General features: G+C 32.7%; 1 long non-coding RNA gene across 4 annotated transcripts; it reads right to left on the minus strand.

The window, feature by feature from the left end:
- Nucleotides 1-364: 364 nt before the first annotated feature.
- LOC112733945 (uncharacterized) lies at nucleotides 365-4,965 on the minus strand. Of its 4 annotated transcripts, none has more exons than XR_011880393.1 (6): nucleotides 3,157-4,965; nucleotides 2,351-2,453; nucleotides 1,926-1,955; nucleotides 1,259-1,378; nucleotides 903-988; nucleotides 365-702 (listed from the first exon to the last, which is right to left on the minus strand). It is a non-coding gene; the product is annotated as an uncharacterized lncRNA (long non-coding RNA). The 4 variants fall into 4 exon arrangements; XR_011880392.1 differs by having other exon boundaries at nucleotides 3,085-4,942; XR_011880391.1 differs by having other exon boundaries at nucleotides 2,351-2,627; nucleotides 3,157-4,881.
- Between the last annotated feature and the right edge of the window lie 3,018 nt (nucleotides 4,966-7,983).

Genomic DNA, 7,983 nt, shown 5'->3' on the forward strand with positions numbered 1-7,983 from the left:
ACTCATGATTTCTAATTACATCAAGCACCTTCTATATGTTAACGTACTGCATAAAAATATAATAATATTAACATAAATCACAACTAATTAATCTTCCAATATAAAAAAATCAGCCATAGAAATACTACAAGAAACACGTCAAATAGCAACGGTTTTTATAGGGATTTGCAGCAGTTTTTAACTGCCACAAAATAGTATACCAGCGGTTCCAAAAACGTTGCAAGTTAGGAGTGGAGATTTGATTTTGCAGCAGTTCTAAGGAACCGCTGGCACAACCACAGCAAATCAGACAATTGATTTTGCTAAAACCGCCGCTATTTGGTAAGTGGATTTTTAAAAAAAATGCCGTAAATTTATGTGAGGCTTTTTGAAAAAATGCAACGGTTTTGAACTGCCGCAATTTCATACATCAAATTAAAAAAAAAAAAAAGCATACATTTGTTTGGTGTATTTTTCTAGTGTTATCCTTTCTAAGGGTAAATACTGCTCTTAAAGAAAAAATATAATATATAAATCAAATTAAAACTTAACAAGCAATGCATTACTTAAAAAACTAGCAAAACTAACTCCAGTATAAGCCAACTAAGCCAACCATCTTTTGTTTCTCATAAATCCAAAACCTTTGTCACGTTGCACCCTAACATCTTCAATAATTCCAACACTAAGGGCATGAAAATGGTGATGAAGACCAACAGATATAACCTGCAATTTCAATACCTATGAGAACTTCCAATAAGTAATTTTCGATTAAACTTAACTTGCAGGAATCCATCACATTTTATAGCTAGCCGCCTAATAGATCTGTACTGCTAATTCAGACAACTGACTGCCATAGCCCTCCACCTTTCAATATAGCTATAATACTAGGTTATATTAAAATGGCCAAAAAATAAAACCCTTGCCTCTAGAGCGAGATTGCTAATATAAACAGTGGTATATTGAGGATTCTTCTCTGGTGCATCATCACTGGTTACTTGCTGAGCTTCTTCTGCAATTAGAAAACAAGATAATCATGAAATAAAAATCATCCAGCAAGTATAATTCACAATCAGGCTACTACAAACAATAAATGAAAAAGTATCCATACATTAAAAAAATAATTATTTGAAAAATATCAACTATGAAATATATGATACAAATCAGTAGCATGAATACATAATATATTGAAGTGCCACCTTAAACTTATAATAAGAAAAAAAAAATCATGTTGTAGATCTCAAATGAACTTTCAGAAATTAGGCAACAAATTCAATCTCACCTGATATTCCAATAGTTAACTCCACAACACTTTTAGAATCCGAACTCTGCTTTTCATCATTGCTGTTAGACCCTTTAGTGGCCCAGTTATAGTGTCTCTGTCTACTTCTAAGCCACTTACCTAAAGTGTCAGAAAAATATTAACAGTTTCATAAATAATAGAAGGTGCTAATGTGTAAACTACAAACTAAGAATGGGCAAAAAAAAAAAAAAAAAACAGCAGTTCACAAATCCAAACAAAACTATCATTATCAATGATGAGAACCTCATCATCACAAAATATTTTCTCAGCACTGATATAACTGGAAAAAAACGATTATTTGATCCTTTAGCCCAAATATCTGGCCAATTAGGCCCCCATCATCAGCTCCCGCCACCTTCAGGCCTCGGCAGTAATATGGAGCAACATATATTAAATTTCACAAAATAACTACTTAAAGGTAGGAATAAGATTTTCCATTATTAAGCTATCACATGGTTATAGCTTGTAGCGAGATTTGATATCATAAGTTTTTAAAAAAAAATGATGTTCCATTAAGGTATAAAGAAGAAAAATATGTGATGAAGGAGACATAAATTTTCTAAAACAAATATAACATATAATAGACATAAACCATAGACACCATGAAAGAGATAAAAATCTAGCAATTCCAGAACAAAAAACTTACCAGTTAAATCATTATGGCACTTTGGGCATCCTGATAAAGTATATTATAAAATAAAGACACTACATTAGCATGACAAACACACAACATAATCCCAAAGAATATTAAGATAAGAGAAAAATGTAAAAAGATTTCATGCTTGCTGAGTTCAAAAAGAAACAAAGCCAAATCTCCTAGACTGCCCTGTTTTCTGATCCCACATTACCTTCGCATTTTTGAAATTAATTTATCACAAGTTTATTGTTACTATGAATTGAATTCAGGTACACACTCAAGTCAAAGTACTTCTCACGTCATGTTACATGCTACAATAAGCCCAATTAACCTTAATAGGCTGGCCAAAGCTGCTTAGTACATGCAACATATCATAATATGAATTTAGTAGAAGCTGTTCCATAACTCGAACAAAAAATTAAAATCAAACTTACATGTGCTTCCACTGAGAGTTACAGTGGCAAATGTAGCTGCACTGCAATCAAAGTAATCAAGCAACGCCCTTTAAGACTCTTCTCTTTGAGCTCAATCACTCGACTGATGGAGACATACATGATACATCAATATCCAATTCACAAACTCCCCATGGTATTGGTGCTTCATGTTTCTTAAAGATGGACAAAAAGAGGATGCATGTGGTTTTGACTTGTTTTGGACCTCAGGTGAGGTTGTTATTTAATAGCTATTAAACAAGATCCATTTCTACTTTAACTACATGACAGATTTCAGGAATTAATTAAACACATCATGGTCAATAAGATAAAGCTCGTTCTATAGATAATTAGTTATCAAAATCTAACTTGTAAGCTTTCAACCCCAAGCACATCACACACAAAAAATAAGAAGAAATAATTAAAGCATACCAACAAACGCACTCAGAGAATGAAGCAAAGTGGGTTGGTACTTGTCCCTTCAAGATTTAATTCAGCTCCTTTCCTCAGGGAGATAAGGAAAAAGAAACTAATCATCCTTATTAATGTAACCTATGTTGATCTTATTAGACTTCTACTAACCCATGTATATATTGTTATTTGAAATATTAAATCTTAGCAAGACTAATCTGAATACGTCAGACAATCATAACTTGCAATTCAATAAATAAGTGAAAATGATCAACATATGTCAAATAATAAAACACAAGAATCAGTAAGTACACTAGTTTTCTTACCTCCTCCAAAATTCTGGACCACAATGATTTTTTCTTCAAAGAATAAGGACAAACAATAAGTTAACAAAGAACCTTTATAATAGTGTAAAGATGGGCTTTCTTTCTTTTTGTGTTCTTTTTTCTCCTTCTCTTTCTTCAACCTCTCCTGCAAATCATCCATTGTACATGCTCAGTGCAAATTTTTCAAGAATAGAGCAACTAAGATTACAAAATAGAAGCTTAACCAACAGTAACAAACAGAGTTTGAGATCACATTGACTCCAAATACTCGTCATAATGAACTTCCCAAGAGGAAAACAACATTTATCAATTAGAAAGAACGAGACTTGTAAAGAAGGTTCAATTGGGACCATTCACATAAGATGCAAAGGCTAATCATTACTTAATATTCTCATATCCATCATAAAAATAACTAAGTTATCCTAAGGCACATTAATTCTAATTACATGATTGCACTTACTTGACTGTAGTTTGAAATCAAATGATCCTCTTACAAGCACAGTCATGAAAAAATTAATAAAATACCTTAGGCCTCTAGCATACCAATAATGTTCATTACTGTTACAACTTGGAGCTTGGGCAAAATTAAATTTGAAAAGCAAACACGACACACCCCCACATAGGTAAACGCCATCAAATGAGAGGAAGCAAGTAATGAAATCTACCTTTGTTTTAATGAGTATAATATCTCAACACCCTCATGGTGGAGAACAAGTTTATCAAGTGCCAGTACAACATATCCAAGGAAATAATAAATCAATAAAATGTACAATACCCATGTCATTGTCAGTCAGGCAGCAAAATTAAATTTGAAAAGCAAGCAAGACATACCATCGATGAAGCAAAGCAATTACTGGGTACAAAAAAATTAGCAAAACCAATTTCAAAGTGCATAGAAAGAAAGTTAGGAGAATATTGGAACAAAATAGAAGCAGAACATATTCAAGAAAGGAAGAAGCAGAGTTATTGGTGAATCTGTCCTGGTTTCGGCGACGGTTGTAACTGGTGGCGGCGTGTTTGACGGCGACCTCCTCTCCCCTTTCGGCTCCTCCCAGCGGCGGCGCTATCAATGACAACAACAAAAAACCCTAATGGCGACTGGAACAGGGTGCGACGGCGACGGCCTTGACCCCAATCGACGGTAGCCGCGGCGGCATAGCAGGACGGTGCAAGAACGAACCTCCTCCTTCTCCCCTGGGTTCATCATCTTCTGCTTCTCCTTCACTCTTCGTCGTTCTTCTCCTTCGTGAGCGCGCGCTCTCCCTCTCTTCGCGAACACACTCTCTCTCTCTTCGGCTTCAGTGGCGATGACAGCAAGCTTAGTGGTGGCGGCGGTGGCAAGAGGCGACGGTGCAGACCCGCGATGAGGACGACGACGGCGCTGGCTTCGCGGTGAGCTGATGCGGTCTCCCTCTCTCTTCGCAGTTCTTTCTCTTGCGGTTCTGGCTTTCTAACGGCACGGCAACGCGACGGCGGCAGCGAACTCAGCAGCGCCGGCCCAGCTCCTTCCTCCCTTTCCTCTCCTTCTCTGTTTCTCCCTCTCTTCTCTTAACATTGCTTTCTTTCTTTTTTTTTTTATTTGTTGAAGCTGCTGAGTGCTGAGTGTTGTGTTTTTGGGAAATAGGAATTAAAATATCGCCAAAAAAATTTAGATTAGCAGCATTTTTTCAAAAATTTGTGGCAAAATCAAATCAAATAGCTGCTCTTCCTGCGTTCACCACTGAAACTGCTGGAAAATCGTTAGATAGCGACGATTGTCAAAATAGCTGCTAATTGTCTGCTATCTTCCGTTTTTGTGGTAGTGAAAACTCTCCATTATGGTTACATAGTATAGAAAGGGAAAAATACTCCATTATTTAGTAATTGCCTATATAATGGAGGGATAACTACTCACCATCATCGAACAATAACTTGTAATAATATAAAAAAAGACCAAATTATCTACATTCCATTTTTATAAATACATATACATTTCAGGTAAAAGATCATTTATTTTTTTTTTAAATTCTACTAAAACATTTATTAACTTAAGTATCAAAGTCTCTTATAAATATCTTCATTCTTTGTCTAAAGACAAAGAGTGGACAACAAAACCAATATATATGAAATAACAGTAGTTTATTTGTTGCTGTTTCAAAAATCGCTGCCAAATCATAAAAGAACTGTTGCAACCTGTCTTGTATATTGTAGCGGAAAAAAAACATTGGTGATTATAGCTTTTATCCCACTAAAGAATAGATCTTCCAAACTTGATGACACTTGAGCAGCAATAAAGGAACTTACGCAGTTATAAAATTTGTGTGATTTTTTTTTTTTTGGGTTAATTTCCTCATTTTGAAATAATGTATGTGGTTGGAATTTTAGTTTGGTTTAAAAAACATTTTATTCAAAATTTGATCGCTCATTATTACTTATTATTAGTGACAAATGGGAAATTAATAATTGAATTAAGTTATTTTGGATACACTATTGACAATGTAAAGTACAGTGTGACAACTAAACAACCACTACAACAATATAGATTATTTTTTAGGGTTATATGTGTCAAAAAAGAATTAAAAATCATCAAAAAAAATAATTTTTGATACTATTTTAATTATAAAAATATGTTAATAAAAGTTTTGTCAAAAATAGTATTTTTAACATATAAGTAATTGTCAAAAAAGCTTAATCTTATTTTGATAAATATTGGCCGTCAAAAATAATGTTAGAAAAATTTGAGAATATATTTTTTGTGATACTTATTAACCGTAAAAAATACTATTTATTTTGACACTTATTGACCATAAAAAATTCTCAACAACAATTTTTTACAATTATTAACCATGAAATATACTATATCATGAATATTTTTTGACAATTTTTTACCATAAAAAAAACTCAATCATATTTTTTTTACATTCATTATTATAAAAATTAAGGTTTCACCTATTATTTGTTGTTTAAATAAAAATTACTATAACAATAGACAAAATAAAAATTCTACCACTATGACATGAATATGCTTTCACTTTATCATACATAATCATTGTATAAAATCAAACAAGAACTTTGCAATTTTGATCATTGATCATGATTCAAAACTAATACAAATAGCATTCTGATCCTTATTTAGCATTTGACAAGTATATCAACAACAATTAACACCAAGTACCAAAACCAATACTCAATATCATAATATCATATTAATGTTTTTTTGTATAGTGCTATATGAATCACACATAAACTCATCAAAGTCTTGAGCATTAATCAAGTGAAGTAGGATTGTTATCACTTTGAATTATAGGCAACCTTCCATCCAATAGTTGCTCAAGTATTCCTGCCATATGATCTACCTTTCTCTTTAAATCTTCCACCTCTATTTTAGAGTCTTCATATTTTTTTTTCTGCACATTGAAGTTTTGTTTGGAGATTAAAAAATATGAATGATCTAGGACCCCATAACTATGTAGGTGTCACGCCAGCCCCATAACCACGAACTCGTCCATGTCGTTCAAGTCTAAATACTTCTACCATCACCTCATGTTCATTCATCTCTAATGTTCCTTCATTTATTTGAGATGATAATTCCTTAAGTAAATCCTAAAAATGATCAAATCAACCTAATAAAATCAATAAAAATCAACCTAAAAGGATAACTTCAGATAAATCACATATACTTATAGAAAATTCACATTTATTATGCAAATGAAACTCTGCAGGTTGTATTTTGGATATCACTGTCACTCAATTACACCACAGCCCACAAGTTATACATAATCACTTCATAAGCAATGATGATATGAATTGCTTAAGAGCTTTAATAATCAATAACCAGCTTCTGTGGATAGCCAACAATATTACATATATACACAAATGTAATAAGAATTCTTATGCAAAATAAAACTATGGACAATTTCTAATGTCAATCAAGCATCAAAAGATCTGCATGTACATGTTCAGCTGATAGCACTTTAATGATTGAAAATATTGCATCACACTTTACCATCTTACTATAATTACAGACTAACAATGATTTTTTTGTTGGAAGAGTGTTAAAGAATTGAACTATTCACCGCAAAAAAACCAATTAGCAACATTAAATGCCAGGCAGAACAGGCAGAAAATTTAACATACATAAAGTAAGGACAAAATAAACACAATTTTTCAAGACTTTAACAACAAAATCTGAAGCAGAAATAGCTCCTAATATACTAATGCTTTCGACAAAGCACAACTAATTTTTTAATAATTTTATCTTCTGTAGAACTTATTTAAAAAATTACAAAGTTATCAAAAAAGGAAGAAATAATTTTGAGAAGTTATCAAAGTAATAAACAAAACTCATAACATGTGATAACATATCTTACAAGTTTTTCTTGAGTTTCTTCATTGCAAGCTTGTCCATTAGCACGGGTATGTGTAAGCTCCCAAAGACGAAGACGGTCAATTTCTTGTCCTATTTGCTCAAACTGTAGCCACAAATAACATATCTTATAAATATAGCAACTAATATATATCTTCAAATTAAGTCTATAAATTAGTAAAATTTAGATACCGCCTCTTCAGTTCTTTGTTGGGCTCCCTTAGCACCAGTGGTATGGATAATGTTATTTGCAGCTCAACTCATCTTGTTTTGTTGACTTATTTTCTAATAATTAACAAAATATGTCATAACATGTGATAAAAGAGGCTAGTTAAATCTAAGTCAATTAACAATTATTGATTATGTCATGTGAAGTACAAACCTGCCAGCCTTCATCAATCCAAAGATTCACAACGTAATCCCAATCCTCTTTTTCCATTTCCAATGGTATATTGGTTCGAGCAATTTCAGGGTTATCATAAGGTTCAAAATACCTTTTTTTTAGTAGATGTCGATAACTCCGATAAGAAGAATTCATTTGAGCCCATACTATA

Source organism: Arachis hypogaea, chromosome 3 (assembly GCF_003086295.3).
Source record: "Arachis hypogaea cultivar Tifrunner chromosome 3, arahy.Tifrunner.gnm2.J5K5, whole genome shotgun sequence".
Taxonomy (NCBI): Eukaryota; Viridiplantae; Streptophyta; class Magnoliopsida; order Fabales; family Fabaceae; genus Arachis; species Arachis hypogaea.